At 36.1% G+C, this 22388-nt stretch overlaps 1 pseudogene; it reads right to left on the bottom strand.

Annotated features, from left to right (window-relative positions):
* Positions 1 to 15880: 15880 nt before the first annotated feature.
* Positions 15881 to 16811, bottom strand: LOC110138588 (olfactory receptor 2J3-like; annotated as a pseudogene).
* Positions 16812 to 22388: the final 5577 nt, after the last annotated feature.

Raw genomic sequence — 22388 nt, forward strand, 5'->3', positions numbered from 1 at the left:
TAGTTGGCAGACATCAAATGAAATTATTTAATCATTTAATACATTTATAGAGGTTTCTTTAATAACTCATTCTTGTCTCCTGTTTTAACAGATCATGTCAAATATTCTTGCAAAGAACATTATGTCTCTCATATTCTCTATGGTGTTAGGCAATGGTGATACTTGGCTAGTATGTACCAGTAATGGCTACAGTCCATGGGACCGTAAAGAGTTGGACACAACTGAGCAACTATGCACAGCACAGCATTTGCACCTTGTTTGTGGAAAATATAAAAAATAGTTTCATTCCATACTGAAATTATAACTTTTAAGTAGCAAAAATAAAAGATACTAATAATGATAAAAATTATAACATAAAAGCATTAGTTCAAGCTAATCTTGATGACAACCATCAGTGGACTTCCTATGACCATTTCACCTAAGAAACATTTTATCCTCTCCAAAAGATTGGCCAGAATAAGCAGGCAGCATGGTGCCATTGTGGATTCAGGGTGAGGCACTCTACACCTAGGCCAACCATTAATTAGTCTCATAAGTTTATCAACCTCCATTTATCTAGATGCTTTGTTGCTTTTTTTATTTTTTTCCTTGTTGTGTATGCTTAGTCATGTCTGACTTTTTGCAAGCCTATGGACTGTAGAACAACACGCTCCTCTGTCCATGGGATTTTCTAGGCAAGAATACTAGAGTGAATTGCCATTTCCTACTCCAGGGATCCTCCTGACCCAGGGATCAAACCCACCTCCCAGTGTCTCCTGCATTGGCAGGTGGATTCTTTACCAACTGCACCACCTGGGAAGCCCTATTTAGATGTTACTAGTTAATTAAAAACATATTGTCTATTGTGCAACACAAGAAATATACCAATATTTTATAATAAGTATAAATAGAGTATACCCTTTAAAAATTGTGAATCACTGTGTTGAACACCTACAACTTATATAATATTGTACATCAACTATATCTCAATATTTCAAATTAAAAAATACTTTATCACTCTTATTTAATAAAAGTGTGCAGTATTCTGTATTTTTAACTAAAGAATGTGTCATTAAATATTAAATAAAATATATGGACAAGACATGTGGATAAGTTTCTTAATGTTCCTTTTAAATGTCATAAGCATGAGGCCTCCACGTTAGTGAAAGAAAAATGTAATGATATTAATGTTGAACCACAATGTGGAAACATATTCATGCATAATGGTAACAGTCATGAATGCCTTTTGAAACTGCAAGAATCAGTATGAAAAAGAAATAATTTATATTTCGAGAATGAAAAACAACTTGATTACATCAACTATATTAGTATATTTTTGATGCTTAGAATATGTATCGTCAAATGTTGAAAGTGTTAAACTTAGTGCAAGGATCCACACTCAACAGAAAACTTTGTCAAAAAGTTACATTTCTGAAAGCAAATTAAAGATTTTATAGTTATCTGGTATTGAATTAATATGGTGAGAAATCAACGTAATGTTGTATGGTGCAAAATTAACAGGTACGAACAAGAGTCATTGGGACTTGTCTGGAATGTCTTCTGATGTAATCAAGATTTATGGAAATTACTGGAGGAGAATTCATATGTTATCCTGAACAAGAATCAACTGCAACCCAGATGCACTTTTTAAAAATATTTATATTTTACTTATTTATTTAGCTGTGCCTGGTCTTAGTTGTGGCACACAGGATATTTGATCTTCGTTGCATAATGTAGGATCTAGTTCCCTGACCAGAGATCAAACCTGGGCCCCTTTCATTAAGAGTGTGGAGTCTTAGCCACACTGAACCCCAGACCTATATTTTTAAATAGAGCAGATTATCTTGTGCTTAGTCCAGTTCTTGAGACAAATAGACTTTGGTATGTTTAGTTTGGAAAAAGTTCTAAATAACTTTAAAATAAATAAAATAAATGATTATCTCAATAGATGCAGAAAAAGCCTTTGACAAAATTCAACATCCATTTATGATTAAAACTCTCCAGAAAGCAGGAATAGAAGGAACATACCTCAACATAATAAAAGCTATATACGACAAACCCACAGCAAGCATCACCCTCAATGGTGAAAAATTGAAAGCATTTCCCCTGAAATCAGGAACAAGACAAGGGTGCCCACTCTCACCACTACTATTCAACATAGTTTTGGAAGTGTTGGCCACAGCAATCAGGGCAGAAGAAGAAGTAAAAGGAATCCAGATAGGAAAAGAAGAAGTGAAACTCTCGCTGTTTGCAGATGACATGATCCTCTACATAGAAAACCCTAAAGACTCCACCAGAAAATTACTAGAGCTAATCAATGAATACAGTAAAGTTGCAGGATATAAAATTAACACACAGAAATCTCTTGCATTCCTATACACTAACAATGAGAAAACAGAAAGAGAAATTAAGGAAACAATACCATTCACCATTGCAACAAAAAGAATAAAATACTTAGGAGTATATCTACCTAAAGAAAGAAAAGACCTATACATAGAAAACTATAAAACACTGATGAAAGAAATCAAAGAGGACACAAACAGATGGAGAAATATACCGTGTTCATGGATTGGAAGAATCAATATTGTCAAAATGGCTATTCTACCCAAAGCAATCTATAGATTCAATGCACTCCCTATCAAACTACCAACGGTATTTTTCAGAGAACTAGAACAAATAATTTCACAGTTTGTATGGAAATACAAAAAACCTCGAATAGCCAAAGTAACCTTGAGAAAGAAGAATGGAACTGGAGGAATCAACCTGCCTGACTTCAGGACTATACTACAAAGCCACAGTCATCAAGACAGTATGGTACTGGCACAAAGACAGAAATATAGATCAATGGAACAGAATAGAAAGCCCAGAGATAAATCCACGAACCTATGGTCACCTTATCTTCGACAAAGGAGGCAAGGATATACAATGGAAAAAAGATAACCTCTTTAACAAGTGGTGCTGGGAAAACTGGTCAACCACCTGTAAAAGAATGAAACTAGAACACTTTCTAACACCATACACAAAAATAAACTCAAAATGGATTAAAGATCTAAATGTAAGACCAGAAACTATAAAACTCCTAGAGGAGAACATAGGCAAAACACTCTCCGACATAAATCACAGCAGGATCCTCTATGACCCACATCCCAGAATTTTAGAAACAAAAGCAAAAATAAACAAATGGGACCTAATGAAACTTAAAAGCTTTTGCACAACAAAGGATACTATAAGTAAGGTGAAAAGACAGCCCTCAGATTGGGAGAAAATAATAGCAAATGAAGCAACAGACAAAGGATTAATCTCAAATATATACAAGCAACTCCTCCAGCTCAACTCCAGAAAAATAAATGACCCAATCAAAAAATGGGCCAAAGAACTAAACAGACATTTCTCCAAGGAAGACATACGGATGGCAAAAAAACACATGAAAAGATGCTCAACATCACTCATTATCAGAGAAATGCAAATCAAAACCACAATGAGGTACCATTACACACCAGTCAGGATGGCTGCTATCCAAAAGTCTACAAGCAATAAATGCTGGAGAGGGTGTGGAGAAAAGGGAACCCTCTTACACTGTTGGTGGGAATGCAAATTAGTACAGCCACTATGGAAAACAGTGTGGAGATTCCTTAAAAAGCTGGAAATAGATCTGCCATATGACCCAGCAATACCACTTCTAGGCATACACACTGAGGAAACCAGATCCTGAAAGAGACACGTGCACCCCAATGTTCATTGCAGCACTGTTTATAATAGCCAGGACATGGAAGCAACCCAGATGCCCATCAGCAGACGAATGGATGAGGAAGCTGTGGTACATATACACCATGGAATATTACTCAGCCATCAAAAAGAATTCATTTGAATCAGTTCTAATGAGATGGGTGAAACTGGAACCCATTATACAGAGCGAAGTAAGCCAGAAAGATAAAGACCATTACAGTATACTAACACATATATATGGAATTTAGAAAGATGGTAACGATAACCTTATATGCAAAAAAAGAAAAAGAGACTCAGATGTATAGAACAGACTTGTGGACTCTGTGGGAGAAGGTGAGGGCGGGATGTTTCAAGAGAACAGCATCGAAACATGTATATCTAGGGTGAAACAGATCACCAGCCCAGGTTGGATGCATGAGACAAGTGCTCAGGTCTGGTGTACTAGGAAGACCCAGAGGGATGGGGTGGAGAGGGAGGTGGGAGGGGGGACCGGGATGGGGAATACATGTAAATCCATGGCTAATTCATTTCAATGTATGACAAAAACCACTGCAATGTTGTAAAGTAATTAGCCTCCAACAAATAAAAATAAATGGAAGAAAAAATAAATAAATAAATAAATAAAAATAAAAATAAAAATAAATAAATAAATAAATAAATAAATAAATAAAATAAAATTTGGCTGATGGGTGGCTGATTGCCAAAAAATGTTTCTTTTTTTTTTTTCCAAAAAATGTTTCTAAGGTTCACACACACAGAGCAATGAAAACAAAAATTCTGTGATATCAAATAACATCTCTGATCATTCTTATTAAAGATATCTTTTGTCTAACAGTCTTACTTACATAAAAATGGTAGTTTTTAGAGTGAAGGGCAAAACCCAACAAGAGTTATGTTGAAAGCTTATAGAGCTGTTAAGACTGCTTCCTTAAATCATCTGCTACTTTCCAGGCCTATAAGATAACACATTTCAGAATTGTGAATGTCTTCCACACAAAATTCAATAGTGCTAAAATATACCTTCAGGCATGGGATTCTTACCCTCCTTAAACTGCACAATCTCATGACTCATACTCTAATCCAAAAACATCAAGGAGCACAAGAAGTCTTGCAGAGGTGATGAACATTTTACTATATTGTTTGTGGAAAGAGTATCATGGGTACAGACACGTCTAAACTCACTACAATGTATCCTTAAATATATACAGCTTTTTGCATACTAAGTATAAATTTCTTTAAAATAAATGTGAATCTGGAACAAAGGAAGAATACTAATCTAATTCCAAACAAAGAAGAAGAATAGAGAGTTTTTCTAGGAACAGATGACAAAAAATTGAATATTTAGTAGAAATATGTATGAATATATCACTGACTGAGGGAACTCCATAATCAAAAAATGTTTAAGAGCTTACAATTATTTTCTTTGCAGATCTAGGGAAAAAAATCTTAAAATTTGTATGGAAACAGAACAGACACCCAAATAGCCAAAACAGTCTTAAGAAAGAAAAATGGAGCTGAATGAATCTGGCTCCCTTACTTGAGACTCTTGCAGGCAGATTCTTACTGTCAGAGCCACCAGGGAAGCCCATAGTATAAAGCTATAGTCATCAAAACAATACGGTACTGGCACAAAGACGGACATATAGATCGATGGAACAGAACAGAAAGTCCAGAAAAAAGCTCGTGTATCTATGATCAATTAATCTACAACAAAGGAGGCAAAAGTATACAATGGAGAAAAGACAGTCTCTTCAATAAGTGGTGCTAGGAAAACTGGACTGTTACATGTAAAGGAATGAAATCAGAACATTCTCTAACATTACACACAAAAATAAACTCAAAATGGATTAAAGACCTAAAATGTAAGGCCAGATACTATAAAACTCTTAGAGAAAAACATAGGCAGAACACCCTTTGACATAAATTACAGCAATATTTTGGGGGGATCTATCACCTAGATCAATGAAAATAAAAACAGAAATTAACAAATGGGACCTAATTAAACTTAAAAATCTTTTGCACAGCAATGGAAACCATAAACAAAATGAAAAGACAACTCACAGAAGGGGAGAAAATATTTGCAAATGTTATGACTGAGAAGAGATTAATCTTGTTCAATATCAGTTCAATATCAAAAAAAACAATTAAAAAAATGGACAGAAGATTTAAATAGACATTTCTCCAAAGAAGACAAACAGATGACCAAAAGCATGTGACAAGATGCTCACTATAGCTAAACATTAGAGAAATGGAAATCAAAACTACAAGTGATATCACCTCACACCAGTCAGAACGGTCATCATCAAAAAGTCTACAAACAATAAATGCTGGAGAAGTTGTGGTGAAAAGGGAACTCTCCTACACTCTTGGTGGGAATGCAAATTGGTACAGACACTGTGGAGAACAGTATAGAGGTTCATTAAACTAAAAATAGAACTACTTAATCATTCAGAAATTCCACTCCTGGGCATATACCCTGCTGCTGCTGCTAAGTCACTTCAGTCGTGTCCAACTCTGTGCGACCCCATAGATAGCAGCCCACCAGGCTCCTCCGTCCCTGGGATTCTCCAGGAAAGAATACTGGAGTGGGTTGCCATTTCCTTCTCCCTGAGAAAGCCTTAATTCAAAGAGACTCATGTACCCTAATGTTCACTGCAGCACTATTAAATAGCCAAGACATGGAAGCAACCTAAATGTCCATCAACAGATGAGTGGATAAAGAAGATGTGGTACATATATATAACAGAGAATTACTCAGCCATTAAAAAAGAATGAAATAATGCCATTTGCAGCAATATGGATGGACCTAGAGATTATCATACTAAGTGAAGTATGACAGAAAAAGACAAATATCTTGTGAAATCACTTATATGTGCAATCTAAAAAAATTATGCCAATAAACTTATCTACAAAACAGAAACAGACTCACAGGCTTTAAAAAAACAAAGCTATGGTGATCAAAGAGGAAAAGTGGGGAGGGGAGGGATAAATTAGGAGGTTGGGATTAACATATGTACATTGTGATGTGCTGTGCTTGGTCATTCAGTCGTGTTAGACTCTTTGCAACCCCATGTATTGTAGCCTGCCAGGCTTCTCTGTCCATGGGGATTCTCCAGGCAAGAATACTGGAGTAGGTTGCTATGCCCGCCTCCAGGATTTACACACTACTATGTATAAAGTAGATAATCAACCTGTATAGCACAGGGAACTCTAATCTATACTTTTTAATAATTTATATGGGAAAATAATGTGAAAAAGAATAGATATAAGTATGTGCTGTGCAGTGCTTAGTCACTTAGTCGTGTCCAACTCTTTGCGACCCCATGGACTGTAGCCTGCCAGGCTCCTCTGTCCATGGGGATTCTCCAGGCAAGAACACTAGAGTGGGTTGTCATGCCCTCCTCCAGGGATCTTCCCAACCCAGGGATCGAACCCAGATCTCCCATATTGCAGGCGTATTCTTTATCATCTGAGCCACCAGGGAGTATAAGTACATGTATGACTAAATCACTTTGTTGTACATCTGAAACTAACACATTGTATATCAAATATAATCCAATATAAAAAATAAAAAATTGAACTTAAGATATGAGGGGAAAAAACCACAATTATTCAGAAGCTGCCATTGTTTAGTAAATGTGTTAGATACTTTGTATTTAAAATCTTATCTAACAAAGCTAATGGAGGTGATGGAATTCCAGTTGAACTACTTCAAATCCTAAAAGATGATGCTGTGAAAGTGCCGCACTCAATACTCCAGCAAATATGGAAATCTCAGCAGTGGCCACAGGACTGGAAAAGGTCAGTTTTCATTCCAATCCCAATGAAAGGCAATGCCAAAGAATGCTCAAACTACCGCACAATTGCAATCATTTCACATGCTAGTAAAGTAATGCTCAAAATTCTTCAAGCCAAGCTTCAGCAATACATGAACCGTGAACTTCAGATGTTCAAGCTGGTTTTAGAAAAGAAGAACCAGAGATCAAACTGCCAACATACTCTGGATCATTGAAAAAGCAAGAGAGTTCCAGAAAAAAACATCTATTTCTGCTTTATTGACTATGCCAAAGCCTTTGACTGTGTAGACCACAATGAACTGAACTGAACTGAACTGAACTGAAGTTGCTCAGTCATGTCCAACTCTTTGTGATCCCATGGACTGTAGCCCACCAGGCTCCTCCATCCATGGGATTCTCCAGGCAAGAATACTGGAGTGGGTTGCCATTTCCTTCTCCAGGGGATCTTCCCAACCCAGGGATCAAACTCAGGTCTTCCTCAGTGTAGGCAGACGCTTTAACCTCTAAGCCACCAGGGAACCACAATAAACTGTGGAAAATTCTGAAAGGGATGGAAATACCAGACCACCTGACCTACCTCTTGAGAAATCTGTATGCAGGTCAGGAAACAACAGTTAGAACTGGACATGGAACAACAGACTGGTTCCAATTTGGGAAAGGAGTACATCAAGGCTGTATATTGTCACCCTGCTTATTTAACTTATATGCAGAGTACATCATGAGAAACACTGGGCTGGATGAAACACAAGTTGGAATCAAGACTGCCGGGAGAAATATCAATAACTTCAGACATGCAGATGACACCACCCTTACGGCAGAAAGTGAAGAAGAACTAAAGAGCCTCTTGATAAAAGTGAAAGAGGATAGTGAATAAGTTGGCTTAAAGCTTAACATTCAGAAAACTAAGATCATGGCATCTGGTCCCATCACTTCATGGCAAATAGATGGGGAAACAGAGGAAACAGTGGCTGGCTATTTTGGGGGGCTCCAAAATCACTGCAAATGGTGACTGCAGCCATGAAATTAAAAGACACTTATTCCTTGGAAAGAAATTTATGACCAACCTAGACAGCATATTAAAAAGCAGAGACATTACTTTGCCAACAAAGGTCCGTCTAGTCAAGGCTATGGTTTTTCCAGTAGTCATGTATGGATGTGAGAGTTGGACTATAAAGAAAGCTGAGTGCCAAAGAATTGATGGTTTTGAACTGTGGTGTTGGAGAAGACTCTTGAGAGTCCCTTGGACTGCAAGGAGATCCAACCAGTCCATCCTAAAGGAGATCAGTCCCAAGTGTTGAATGGAAGAACTGATGTTGAAGCTGAAACTCCAATACTTTGGCCACCTGATGTGAAGAGCTGACTCGTTTGAAAAGGCCCTGATGCTGGGCAAGATTGAAGGCAGGAGGAGAAGGGGATGACAGAGGATGAGATGGTTGGATGGCATCACGGACTCAATGGACATGAGTTTGGGTAAACTCCAGGAATTGGTGAAGGATAGGAAGGCCTAGCATGCTGCAGTCCATGGGGTCGCAAAGAGTCAGACACGACTGAGCGATTGAATTGAACTGAACTAATCCTCAATAATCCTCAGTTCAGTTCAATTCAGTCACTCAATCGTGTCCGGCTCTTTGCGACCCCATGAATCGCAGCACGCCAGGCCTCCCCGTCCATCACCAACTGTAGGAGTTTACTCAAACTCATGCCCATTGAGCCAGTGATGCCATCCAGCCATCTCATCCTCTGTCATCCATCAATAATCCTAAAAGTTTATAATTTTCCAAATTTGATACATAATGAAATTGTGCTCATTAACTCTTAAGCTTCAATATTTTATGTCTGTATTGAAATTTTAAAGTCTTTTAATTACCAAATTATGTTTTTTCCTACCATATAACAAGGTATTTGTAAAGATGACAGACATTTGAGGTTATGCATTCATATGATGAATAACTCATTTGTCTCAAGCTGAAGATTTCATAGGGCAGTATGCATATAAAATTGAAAAGGGGATATACATTGAATGAGAACCAAGGACCAGAAATGAAGGTAATATTAAATAATGTGTATTTCTGTGTGTGAAGTAATAAAGACTTTAAGCCCTGTCATTATATCAGACCTCTATTTAAGAAGACTGATGCTGCTGCTGCTGCTAAGTCACTTCAGTTGTGTCCGACTCTGTGCAACCCCATAGACAGCAGCCCACCAGGCTCCCCCATCCCTGGGATTCTCCAGGCAAGAACACTGGAGTGGGTTGCCATTTCCTTCTCCAATGCATGAAAGTGAAAGTGAAGTCGCTCAGTCGTGTCCAGTTCTTAGCGATCCCCTGGACTGCAGCCTACCAGGTTCCTCCATCCATGGGATTTTCCAGGCAAGAGTACTGGAGTGGGGTGCCATTGCCTTCTCCATTTAATAAGACTACATTTAGCAAAGTGAACAATGGTTTAGAATAGGAGACACTAGAAACTTGACTAATTAAGATATTGTATAAATTTATGCAACAAGTGACAAGTTCCTTGAGTAGGATAAGAGTATTAAAACATAAAAGAAGAAAAAAGTGTGAAATATTGCTGTAGGAGGCTAACTTATAAATTTCTTGAATGTGGTTTCTCTTGGGAAGAGATAAGCCAAAGAAAATGATGATGTTTTAAGCCTAGAGGACTAAGTAGGGGGTATTGATTTTAGCAAATTTAATATCAAGAAAAGTAACTTTTGGAATAGAAGTTTAAAAAAATTCTAGAAAAACTAAAGCCATATTCTAAGATATAAGTAAATATTTTATTATCTACAAGAAGAAATGGACTTCAATTGCTACAAGACAGTATAAACATGCTTATGAAAGAGACCTTGACTAAAGGGATGAAGAGCTTTTAATTTTGTAAGATTTCCTTTTCTGGAGCAATTTTAAAAATTTAATCCATCCCAACTTAACATATTATTATAACATTTTAGGATAAAAATTTTAAGCATTAATATATTGGTATATTATATGATAAATATTTTAATAAGAATTAATACTGGGAAGCAACAGTTGGACAATAGTAGATTTTGCACATGCTTCTAACTCAGAGTTTCTGATTCTCTTCAAGGAAAGCACTCTACAGTGAAATAATAGTACTAATGAAAAACAACTTTAAGTCTCAGATTTAAGGTTCTTGATGCAGATGCAAAGTGTCACCTATTTTGGCATAGTGAGGAGAGGTTAGAGGCCAAGTTGGCAATGAGAAGAGGGAGTATAGAAAGCTTTGGCAAGGAAACTACTCTAAAATTAGCTTCTGAAATTTCTTGCCCTTATCCCAATATCCTCCCGTTTAGCAAACAGTAGAGTTAAGCGCACCTTGGAGACTTCAGCTCTTTCTAATCTCAGAGGATTCATTATCTCAGATTGGAAATTCTCAAGTGAAACAAATAATCTAGGCATATTTCTATGAATTTCACAGGAAACTACCTTGAAAAAGACAGTACAAACTACTGACTGGATCTGGATCTGAATTTATAAATGACACTTTGGATAAAGGACTTTAATAGGATGATTAATAAATTGTTTTCACTGCTGGTCTAAATACATCAATATATCTCTTAGTATATAGTTCTTGTGTTGTTTGTTTATAAATTAATAAATACATTAATGCTGATTACTTTCTACTTAACACATTCCATTTGCACAAAAACAATTATTGGTCCAAATATTACATATTATAATATGTATAATAATTAAAAATAAGTGATTAGGAGTGATTTCAGCATCATGACCATGTAAGAGGTTGTTTTTTGCCCCCCTTTGAAAAAACTAATTGGACTTCCAACCATGGGCAAAAGTTGCTCTGTGGGATCCAGCACTAAACACCAAGGGACCTGGGAGAAGTTTCACCCATGAGTGCATCCAGTAATAGGCAGACAGACCTCTGTATGGTCTGTGGGACCAGCAGAGCCAGTGAATCTACCTCAATCCCTTCAACAGTGTTGGAGTAAAATATGTAGACTGCTGACCAGGGCAGATACCAACAGATGAGAGAAAGTTTGCTGCAGCTCAACCTTCTCAGGGGAAGAATCCAGCATACCATGAAGCAAAAGAGAGAAAAAGAGAGTTTGAACATAGTGGAGTGAAGACAAAGAGGTTTGACGGACTACTCATCCCCCAAGGTGTCACACCTGAACTATATCCCACAGTGATCTATCCCATGGTGGAATAGAAGGGCAGTTGTCAGTGCTCAGCTACTCCAGTTGTGCAGGATGCTGTTAGAGAAACCTATTTCTCTCCAGCAGCACCAAGAGTACTAAGTAGGACCTCCATGTCCATGAAGTGAGATATTTGGAAAGAAGCAGATAAGACTGAAAAGAGGCATGGTTTCAGTTGACTGGGCTCAGGACTTCAGTAGGAAGTCTGCCCATGAACCCCTGAGAGGAATTCATTCCAAAATCTCCAGCAGGTCTGTAAGGACCCCCACTGCCCCAAGTACTAAACCCATTCCTCTTCCAATGCTTCAGCTGCCTCTTTATACACTGCCAAATCTCAAAGTGAAAGCATATCTTTTAAAGGGAATGCCATCAGAAAAACAGACAAGGACCTGTGGGGCAAAGGAGAAACCTCAAAATTGAGCTATAACGCCCCCTCTGGAAAACAAATGTTTCCAGCAGCCAACCAGGTGAATTGAAAGAACCAAAGAAGGCATACATATTACAAATGTTGCCACAAGATGGAACAGGGTATGTTAAGGGTATATCCAATATAAAGGCAGAGAAATCCCCAGATATAACAGAACTCAGAAAAAGTATACCCCATCTGAAGCCAACTAGGAAAGATTTGAGAAAGTGTCTGCTAAAAGCATCAGTGCAAAACTACAGGGAACATAAAGAATGAAGAAAACATCATCACCAAAAAATAGAAATAATCCTCAACAACCTAGCTCCAAGGTAAGGAATATAGCTATCTAACTGATAAAGAATTCAAAACTACTTTGAGTTAACTCAATGAGCCTCAGGAAAACAAAAAGATAGTTCAACTAAATCAGAAAAATACATGAACAAAATGAGAAATTTAGCAAAGAGAAAGAACACATAAAGAAAACTAAACAAATTCTGGAGCTGAAAAATTCAATGAACAAAACGAAAAATGCTAAAGAGAGCATCTACAGATAGAACAAGTGAGACACAGAGTAAGAAAGCTAGCAGACAAGACTTTGAAATAACTGAATCAGAGAAGAACAAAATAAAAAGAATGAAAAAGAGAAAAGAAAGGCTGCTTGTTTATGGGATTTCTTCTAGAGAGAAAATATTAATCAGAATTTCACAAGGAGGAAAGAGGAAGCAGAAAGTTTGTTTAAAGGAACATCTGAGACCTTCTCAAACCTGTGGAGAGACTAGTCTAAGTTCAGAAATTAATAGATCGCCTCCTTATCTCAATGCCAAAGGCCTTCTTTAAGACACACTTTAATGAAACTGTCCAAAATGAAAGACAGAGAATCTTAAAACTGGCCAGAGAAAAAACAATGTAGTCTACAAATGAATTCCCCTTCAGCCATTATCCAGTTTCCTAGCAGAAACCCTACAGGCCAGGACAGAGTAGAAAGATATATTCAAGGTGATGAAAGAAAAAAAAAATGTCTACAATGAATACTCTATCTGACAAAGTAAATAAGAAAAAGAGATAAACCTTCTTCTAGATTTTAAAAAAATGGAAGGAGTTCTTCGCCACTAGATCTGACTCTCAAGAAATGATGCAAAGAGTTCTTCAAGCTGAAATAAATTTATGATAAAAACTGACATTAAATCATGGGACACATTGGTAAAAATTAAACACACACAGATGTGGAAAATTCTAAAACTGTAAGGAGACGGTGTGTTAAATACACTTAAATATAGAAAAAAAAAGTCAAAAGAAAAGATATTCAAAATAACTATAGCTACTATAATTTGTCAGTTAATACACAATATAGAAAGAAATTATGACACCAAAAATATAAAAGAGAATAAAATGGTAGAGCTAATTTAACTGATCAAAGTTAAGTTGCTTTCTGATTGACAGGGACTTTTTAATCTATACAATGTTTTATGTAATCCTCATGGTAACCACAAAGCAAAAACTTAATGGAGATTCACAAAAGATAAAGAAAGGATGACTATCAGGACTTAAGACTAGAGACACACATAGGCTTAAGGTGAAGGAATAGAAAAAGATATTCCATGCAAGCAGAAACCAAAGGAAAGTGGGGGTAGCTATATTTACATCACAAAATAAACTTTATCCAAAACTGCAATGAGAGACATTGAATAATGATAAAGGGATCCATTCATCAAGAAACTATAACAATTGCAAATATTTATATACCCAACTCTGATGCAGCTAAATAAATTAAGCAAATACTAACAGATCAGAAGGGAAAAGTAGACAACACTACAATACAGTAACAGTAGGGGACTTTAATATCACATTTTCAGCAATGGGTACATTACCCATAAAGAAAATCAATTAAAAAAAAAACTGGACTTGAACCATACTTTATACTTTATACCAATTGGACCTAACAGATTTTCATATACATCCCATCAATCAGCACAAGGATACACATTCTCTTCAAGTGTACCCAGAACATTCTTGCAAGATAGATCTGATAAGTCAGTGAAATTTTTCTTTTAAGTATTTTTGTTTGTGAATTGTAATTGGAATATGGTGGATTTGTATCTGAAAAAAAAAATTTTTTTCACTTAGTTCATGTTGTTTTATTCTCTCAAATTTTGTACACTTTCTTTATGTGATTACTTAGAAGAAGTCTTCTTCATGTGTATCTGGAAATTTAGGCAGTGAGACACTAGGGTACTGCATGCGGTACTCCAGATAGTGGTATTTCCAAAAATGCAAGATGGTTCAAAGAATTCAGTTATGTCTTTTAAGTTTTTTAAAGTTTTTGTTTTCCTCTGTAATGGCTCACTCTATGTGGCCCCAATTATTTACTAGAAGTTCTTTTATAGACATGATTCTTGGCTCTTCATTTTCTGGAAAATAGCTTAAGCATAATTGAATATACCTCTTATACACCTAATTGGAGATAAAGAATGAGTCACAGATAAACAAAGGAGAAGACAAAGACATCAGAATCAATATAACTGCAAGCCACACAGGAAATTGAGGGGAAGATTTTGGATGTGTTTTTTCATTTTAATACTTTAGGAAATAGGGTTTGAACCAATCATACCTAAACTTTACAGGCCTCAAAAACTACAGCTGGCATTTGAGTTACCATTTAAAATTCAGGTTTTGCCAAGATTTTACTTTAAATTTAATTATTCTTCAGCTCAATGTGGGTTCAGTTTAAAGTGTTATATACATAGTATACATTTCAGATGGAGATAGTGGCAATAATATAGGTAATAAAATGATACTTTGATAAAAATACATTTCTTTATTTGGAAAATGTGTTGGTTGATTTTTTATAATGAACTTTCTAACCACAAATATTCAAATCAGATTGAGTTTAGAAAGGAAAAAGCAACCAGCATTTTCACACAGCTTTTATCACAAATATTTTCTAATATATTTTCACATAGTTCTTTCAAATACCCATTGGATTCATCAACTCATTTTTCAAGAGCCTAGCATTTAGTCAACTCAGACATTCTTGATTGCTTCTTAAGTTAAGCAGCTGCACCACGCTCTAACCTCACCTAACAAAACCTAGCCTCGGATGGCCATTACTTTATGTTATACAGCACAGCTTTGCAACTGATTTTCGCCTCCTTTACACATCTCACTGACTTGAGAAAAAGGAAAATATGAGGGGCATTATTGGAAAGCCCTTTTTGGTACAATTCATCAAAATTATTTTCTTACTGATCATAATGAACTATTAAAGAACACAGACCAAAATTTTTTTCAATATTAACTAGTATTCAAAAAAGAATAACAGTGTTAGAAAAAAGATTTATCTTTCATTAAACCAAAGACAGAAGGAAAATTTTATGACAAATTTTGCCTATAAAATGAGAAACTGAAAGACATATTCTAGATCATTTGAAATTAAGAATATCATCTCTCCATAGGAATTTTACATCTGAATTTTATCAAGTTTTACAACAAATTCTATGCTTCATCTTCAGTTAAGTAAAGGATATTTTTATTAGATTTCTGCACTGAAAAAATTAATATTGATGTTTGATTCATATTTTACATGGCTGTTATATCCACTGAAGAGTGATTACTATTTAGGTAGACTGTGTTTAATTCCTATCTGCTACCATGAACTCTGTGACCTTGTGAGAGTACACAATAAGTGCTAATAGAGTGAGTGAATGAAAGAAGGGTTGATGTGTGGATGGGTAGATGAACTATTGGTGAAAAAGATGCTCCATTATACCATTACTGTCACAAGTATACTAGATCATTCTCACCCCACTAGTCTCTTTACTGCCCCTCTTACATCTCTGTTTCTGAGGGTGTAGATTAGAGGATTGAGACTAGGTGTGACAACAGTATAAAACAGGGCAATGAACTTGCCTTGATCTTGAGAATTTCCTGATGGTGGCTGGAGGTACATGCACATGGCTGGAATGAAAAAAAGGGATACGACCATAAGATGGGCTCCACACATCCCAAAGACTTTCTGGAGTCCAGTTGTTGACTGCATCCTCAGCACTGCCCGGGAAATGGCCCCATAGGAGCTGAGAATGAGCATGAGAGGTATGAGAACAAAAATGGAGCTTGTGACCATGAGGGTCAGCTCATTAGCATGGGTATCAATGCATGACAGTCGAAGCAGTGCTGGAACTTCACAAAAGAAATGGTCCACTTGGCGATGTCCACACAGAGGTACCCAGAAGGTAAACAAGAAGTGAAGGGCTGAGTTGGTAAAGCCACTTACCCAACAAGCCACAGCCAACAGTTGGCAGAAACGAGGGTGCATGAGGACAGTATAATGCAAGGGTCTACACACAGCTGCATAACGGTCATAGGACATCACCATCAGTAGCACACATTCTGTGGTTCCCAATGCAAGGAAAAAATAAAGTTGAATCATACAGCCATTGTAAGAGATGGTTTTTACTGGGCCCCAGAGGTTGATCAGCAACTGAGGGATGGAGCTTGTGGTGTAGCAGAGATCCAGAAAAGAGAGATTTGAGAGGAAGAAGTACATGGGAGTGTGGAGATGGGAGTCCAGGTATGACAAGATAATGATGAACAGATTGCCTATTAACGTCATCAAGTAGAACATCAAGATAACCACAAAGAGAACTAACTCAAGCTGAGGCCAATTAGAAAAACCCAGTAGAACAAAGTAGTCTTCAGAACTTGCATTGATTCTTTCCATCATCATGCATTTCTTGTTACCTAAGGAAAGAATTGTATTGTGCTGTGCTAAGTCGCTTCAGCTGTGTCTGACTCTTTGTGACCCTATGGACAGCAGCCCACCAGGCTCCTCTGTCCATGGGATTCTCCAGACAAGAATATTGGAGTAGGTTGCCATTTCCTGCTCCAGGGAATCTTACCAATTCAGGGATCAAACCTGTGTCACTTTCATCTGTTGTCAGGTGGGTTCTTCACCTCTAGGGCTACCTGAGAAGTCCAAGGGAAGAACTACATACACTCAAAAAAAAGTATGGAAATTCTCCAAGAACCATAGAAACACTTAGAAAAGAAACAGAAGCCAGATCAAAGAATTGAATACCACTATTCAATTCTAAGACAATTTGGGCATTAAGCGAAATTATGATACTAATGAATTGAAAGAAATAAGACTCCACAAACTAATACTGATAAATTTTTTAAAGGATAAAGAAATAGTGGAGAAGAGAAAGCTATTCCTCCCAGCAGAATCCTACTTAATAGCTATAGAAGGAATAGCAGAGCTAGAAAAACATAAATGGATGCTAATAACTAGTAAATCAAACTATGAATGAGAAATAGGATAGTCTAAAATATCCCTTCACAAATTACACTTTAATTACAAAGTGAAAAGTAGTAGACTTTACAATAGGAAAACCTGGTGGACATCACCATAGTCAGGTAATCATGCTAATATCACCAGTGTTGAGACAAACCAACATCATGTGACTATTAATGTGATGCTCTGACTATGACATAATGTTGCTTCAGTCATATTCCTACCAAAAATGTACAGTTTGATGCTAAAAATGAAGAAACATGAGACAAACTCATGTTGAGACAAGATGGACAAAATAACTGGCCTGCACTCTTCAAAAATATCAAATTTAAGGGAGACAAAGGCTAAGGAACTTGTTTGGCTTAACGGAGGACAAAAAGGCATGATATCTAAATGTGTAAGTCTGTACTAGGAAAAAAATAGACATTAACTACATTTTGAGACAACTGGAGAAATATGACTATGAATAATATAATATCCATGTTAAATTTTCTTATTTTGTTAACTATACAATGATTACATAAAATAGCATTCCTATTCTTAGGAAATAAACAATAGAATTTAGCAGAAAAGAACATGGTATCTCCAAATTAGACTATTATGGTCCAGCAAAAAAAGATACCATAGATAGATAATAGATAAATAGTGAAGGGTAAATAGACAGAAATTAATATATTTATACATAGATAATAGATATATACATAGGTGATAGATACATAGATTCATATGTGATGGATAGATACAGATAGATGAGAGAGAAAGAAAGAGATTATAGAATAAATCTTTCAGGCAGAATGTAAACTATTGCTGAATCTTCTTAAAAGGTTAATGGTAGTTCTTTATACCACTTTAGCACTTTTTCTGTAGATTCAATCTAGAATAAAAAGTAACAAAAAAGCTACAAAGTATTTTTTACTTTTATGCTTCATCCAGACATTTGTGTTGTTATAGAAAAGTAACTTCTTAACTGTTGAGTTATTCTTACTCATCTAAGGACAACATCTATGTTAAAAGTAACTTGAAAAAATCCTTATACCAACAGAAGAAAATTTCCAGGAAACAATCTTTTTTTAAAACCAATAGCTTTAGTTTTCTTTTCAGCATTTTCAGGCAATTTCTATTTATGTGATTATAGAAAACAGAATAATTGCAATCCCAATAATCTTACATATAGTTGAAAAGATATGAGTAACATCAAATTTATTTGTGATTTCAAAATGCTTATATAGGGTGAAAATATTGAGCTTCAAGTAAATATTCTTAAGAAAAACTTTATCTCCCTATTTTTTACTTGCACTCACAATTTATTTCTAAATTTAAAGCTAAATAGAGGTACAAAAAAGAGACAGAAACACATGGACATCAACTTATGGTTACTCATGATACAAACAAAGCTGAAAATCTTGGTTCACATGACTAGATCTGTTAAATAGATAAGGTAAACAGTAATAAAATGTCTTTTAAAGGACATAAAACATAACTGATTTGAAAAGAGGTATTTTTAGAAAAAGGAAGATATAAAGTCATCCAGAGAACAAAGAAGCAAGGAAGAATGTGAGGTTGGGGGAAGATGGAGAGGAATCTGACTACTGGTGCTGAAAGTTAAAAGTGTGCTCCTGTGTATCATAGGGTTGAGACACTTGAACACAGGGCCTCAAGGAAGTTTTCACACTATTTCTTTCCTCTAGGACAGTAACTGAGACCATATTCAAATTCTGCTCATAGTTTATAATGTCTACATAAATTTTTATTCTCCAACTTAGAGGAGAATTCTGAATGGTTATTGAAACCATTAAATGACTCTGTCATTTTATATACTGAACCTAGAGAACCTTAAGTTTCTTTTTGTTAAAAATAATAATAAAGTACATTTCATAAATAGTTATGACTCCTAAGTGATTTTTTTTCTCCTGTGAGTGTTCAGTCTTTCATAGGAAAGATCAATACCATCTTTTGTTATATAGTTTCTATGACAAGGCATAATAACCACTATTTAAATATCCCTCCTTCTCTCTGTGAATGCTTTGCCTTACTCAACATTGACACATCATATCTTCTTTCCTCCTTCCATAGCCAATTTTTTCTCCCACTATTTTTTCTCCCTCTATTGCCTGTGTGTGTGCTCAGTCATATCTGACTTTTTGTGATCCCATGGACTATATCCCACCATGTTCCTCTGTTCATGGGATTCTCCAGGCAAGAATACTGGAGTGGGTTGCCATTTCCTACTCCAGGGGATCCTCTTGACTCAGGGATCAAGCCCACATCTCTTGCACCTCCTACATTGGCAGGGAGATTCTTTACTATCACACCACTTGGGAAGCCCCCAGTTATCTCTTACTGGGGTCTTTTAATTACTCATGTTTTATAAGTGCAATTCCTCAAAAAGCTGTGAGCAGTAGCTAACTTGTTGAGTTTCAGCATGAAAGTTAGAAATAGTTTAACCCCACAACAGTAAGACTGATTGAGGCCTTTAAACTCTTAATCATTCATTAGTTACACTAACCTAGACTACTTCCTGTAGCTCAGAAACCATGCAGGAGAGTCATATATTACATTACTTAAAAAGAAAATTTTGTAATAAAACAGAAGATTAACATAAAGAACTTTAAGTTATGGAAGAGAATAACTATAAAGATGCAACTAGAACTCTAAATGAATCTTGGACCAAGAGACAGTATCTAAGAAAGGACAAGCTTGGAAAGAGGCGCTTCCTGCCTAAGGCTACAGGTCAGACCTCACCATAGAAGGTGTTGTTGAGCCCACTGGATGATGACGTCCACCATGGCTGAATCAAAAAGTAGCAATGGTCAAATAGTGAATTACGAAGATTGCATCACATAGCGATCACTGCCTCTTGAGAGATGATAGAAAAATCTAGAGATTATTTTTCAATTGCCCTAGAAGGGAAATAGTACATCATGAGAAATACAAACCCAAATTCAGTCATTGCTTCTTCTATTGTGGATATAACTTTCTTCTTCCTTGTTCAATTGCCTAAAAATCTTAGTATATTGATTAAAACAAAGTAACAGTCATATCTTAATCTGTTGCATGATTCATCTTTCAACATACTAATAAATGTTATAGAGGGATATGAGATAAGAGACAAAAAAAAAACAGATGTAAGTAGAGAAAAGGTAAGAACTTTATGGTTTACTTTACTTCTTACCATAGGAGACAGAAATAAAGACCTCATCGAAGGTGGCTTTCATGGTTTGTGGAATGAAATCTCTCTTCTCTTGTTTTTAACTAAGATAGACGGAAGAAACAGTGGTGGACACAAGTCTATTTTTCCCATTCCCATATCCCTGGCGAGGTTGTTTTTTCTTATATTAGTCCATTAATACTCTCACCTGGTGCTTAAGTAATACTCAAAGAACTCTGTCCACTTCTGTCCTTCTCATGTCTGTCCTCATTCCCTATATTTGTCTACACAATCTATGCCCTCTATCAGTCCTATTGTGGACTGATCTGATCTCTAGTTTTCATCTCTTGGAAATCACCAGCATAAATGGTTGTGTGTTCCATATATTCTAATCTACTACGTCAATATAGAAAAGCAGAGTCTGAAAATTACTGTGATTATCATTGCTACATAAGACAGAGTCCTGAGTCTACCAAAAAGATCTGGTTTTACCTGGAAGGAGGAACTCATTAGAGCATTCACTGTGTCAGGGGATGGACCCCCCCTTTCCTAGAGCAAATGGTGCCTTTATGGAAACAAAAGAATAAACACTTGTTTCCCTTAACTGGGGTCAGTGGGAGGTTAAGTCCCAAAGCAGCAATTAACGCCCTTTAAGGAGTTGTCCTAGTTAGAACAGTTTCTAAGGAGTACCTTCAACATGATACCATACAGTTGAACTAAGATAACAATATCACTAATAAACATGTTTTAAGCCTGATGTTCAGGGAAGGGAGTGAGTTGTCCTGAAGCTTCTTCCTGATTTCTTCATCATCCTAAGGGCCAAAGTTAAAGGAATACTTGTCAAAGGTAGTCTAATGGGGAGGTGGAAAGGGAAGCATGAAACATTTCTAAAAACAGAATCCATAGGTTTCCCTGGTGGCTCAATGGTAAAGAAGCCTTCTGCCATTGCAGGAGACACTGGTTCAATCCCTGATTCAGGAAGATCCCACATGCCTTGAAGAAACTGAGAGTCACAACTGTTGAGCCTGTTCTCTAGAGCCCAGGAGTCACAACTACTGAGCTCATGTGCTGTAGCTACTGAAGCCTGCGCATCCTAGAGCCAGTGCTCCACAACAAGAGAGGCCACTGCAATGAGAAGCCTGCCCACTGCAACTGAAGAGTAGCCCCAGCTCACTGCAACTAAAGAAAAGGCCAGGCAGCAATGAAGACTCAGCACAGTCAAAAATAAATAAATAAAATTTTTTTAATGGAATACATAAAGACTAAACTTTGCCTTATTAATTTAATTCTGCCTGCCAACATTTTTAAGCTTCAAGGCCAAGTTTAGTATTGCAAAAGTACTGTAAAAAAATCTTTGAAGAACATTTAAACTGTAACTAAGATGGTAACTACCAAAACCCAGAAACATAACAAAATTATTTAATATTTCCAAGACTTTTTTCTCAGTAATTTCTTTATGTCTTGTCAAGAGTTTTGCAATAATATATAAACAACTGAAATTACCTTAGATTACTAATCTACATCCAGTAATTTACTTGCTACTATTAAAGTACACCACAAGTTGATAAATTAATGAACATTTTAAATTGTTATATTGTTTCTAGCTAACATCAGAAAATAGTCTTTATGTTTCAGTGGTCTTAATTGTTGTGAAAATTAATAAGAAAAATATATAAATGTTTTCCCCAGTGCTTAGTATGTAATTATTCAATACATATTTGAATAGATATTTTAACAAACACCTCTATTCCTTTGTTATTCTTTATTTTAGATATTTAAAATATTACAATAGAACACCTATATAAAATTATATTTTAAAAACTGTAATCTTTAGGAGAGCAATTGGGTGTTTCTCTTTCTATTTAA

This window comes from Odocoileus virginianus, chromosome 27, assembly GCF_023699985.2.
Source record: "Odocoileus virginianus isolate 20LAN1187 ecotype Illinois chromosome 27, Ovbor_1.2, whole genome shotgun sequence".
Taxonomy (NCBI): Eukaryota; Metazoa; Chordata; class Mammalia; order Artiodactyla; family Cervidae; genus Odocoileus; species Odocoileus virginianus.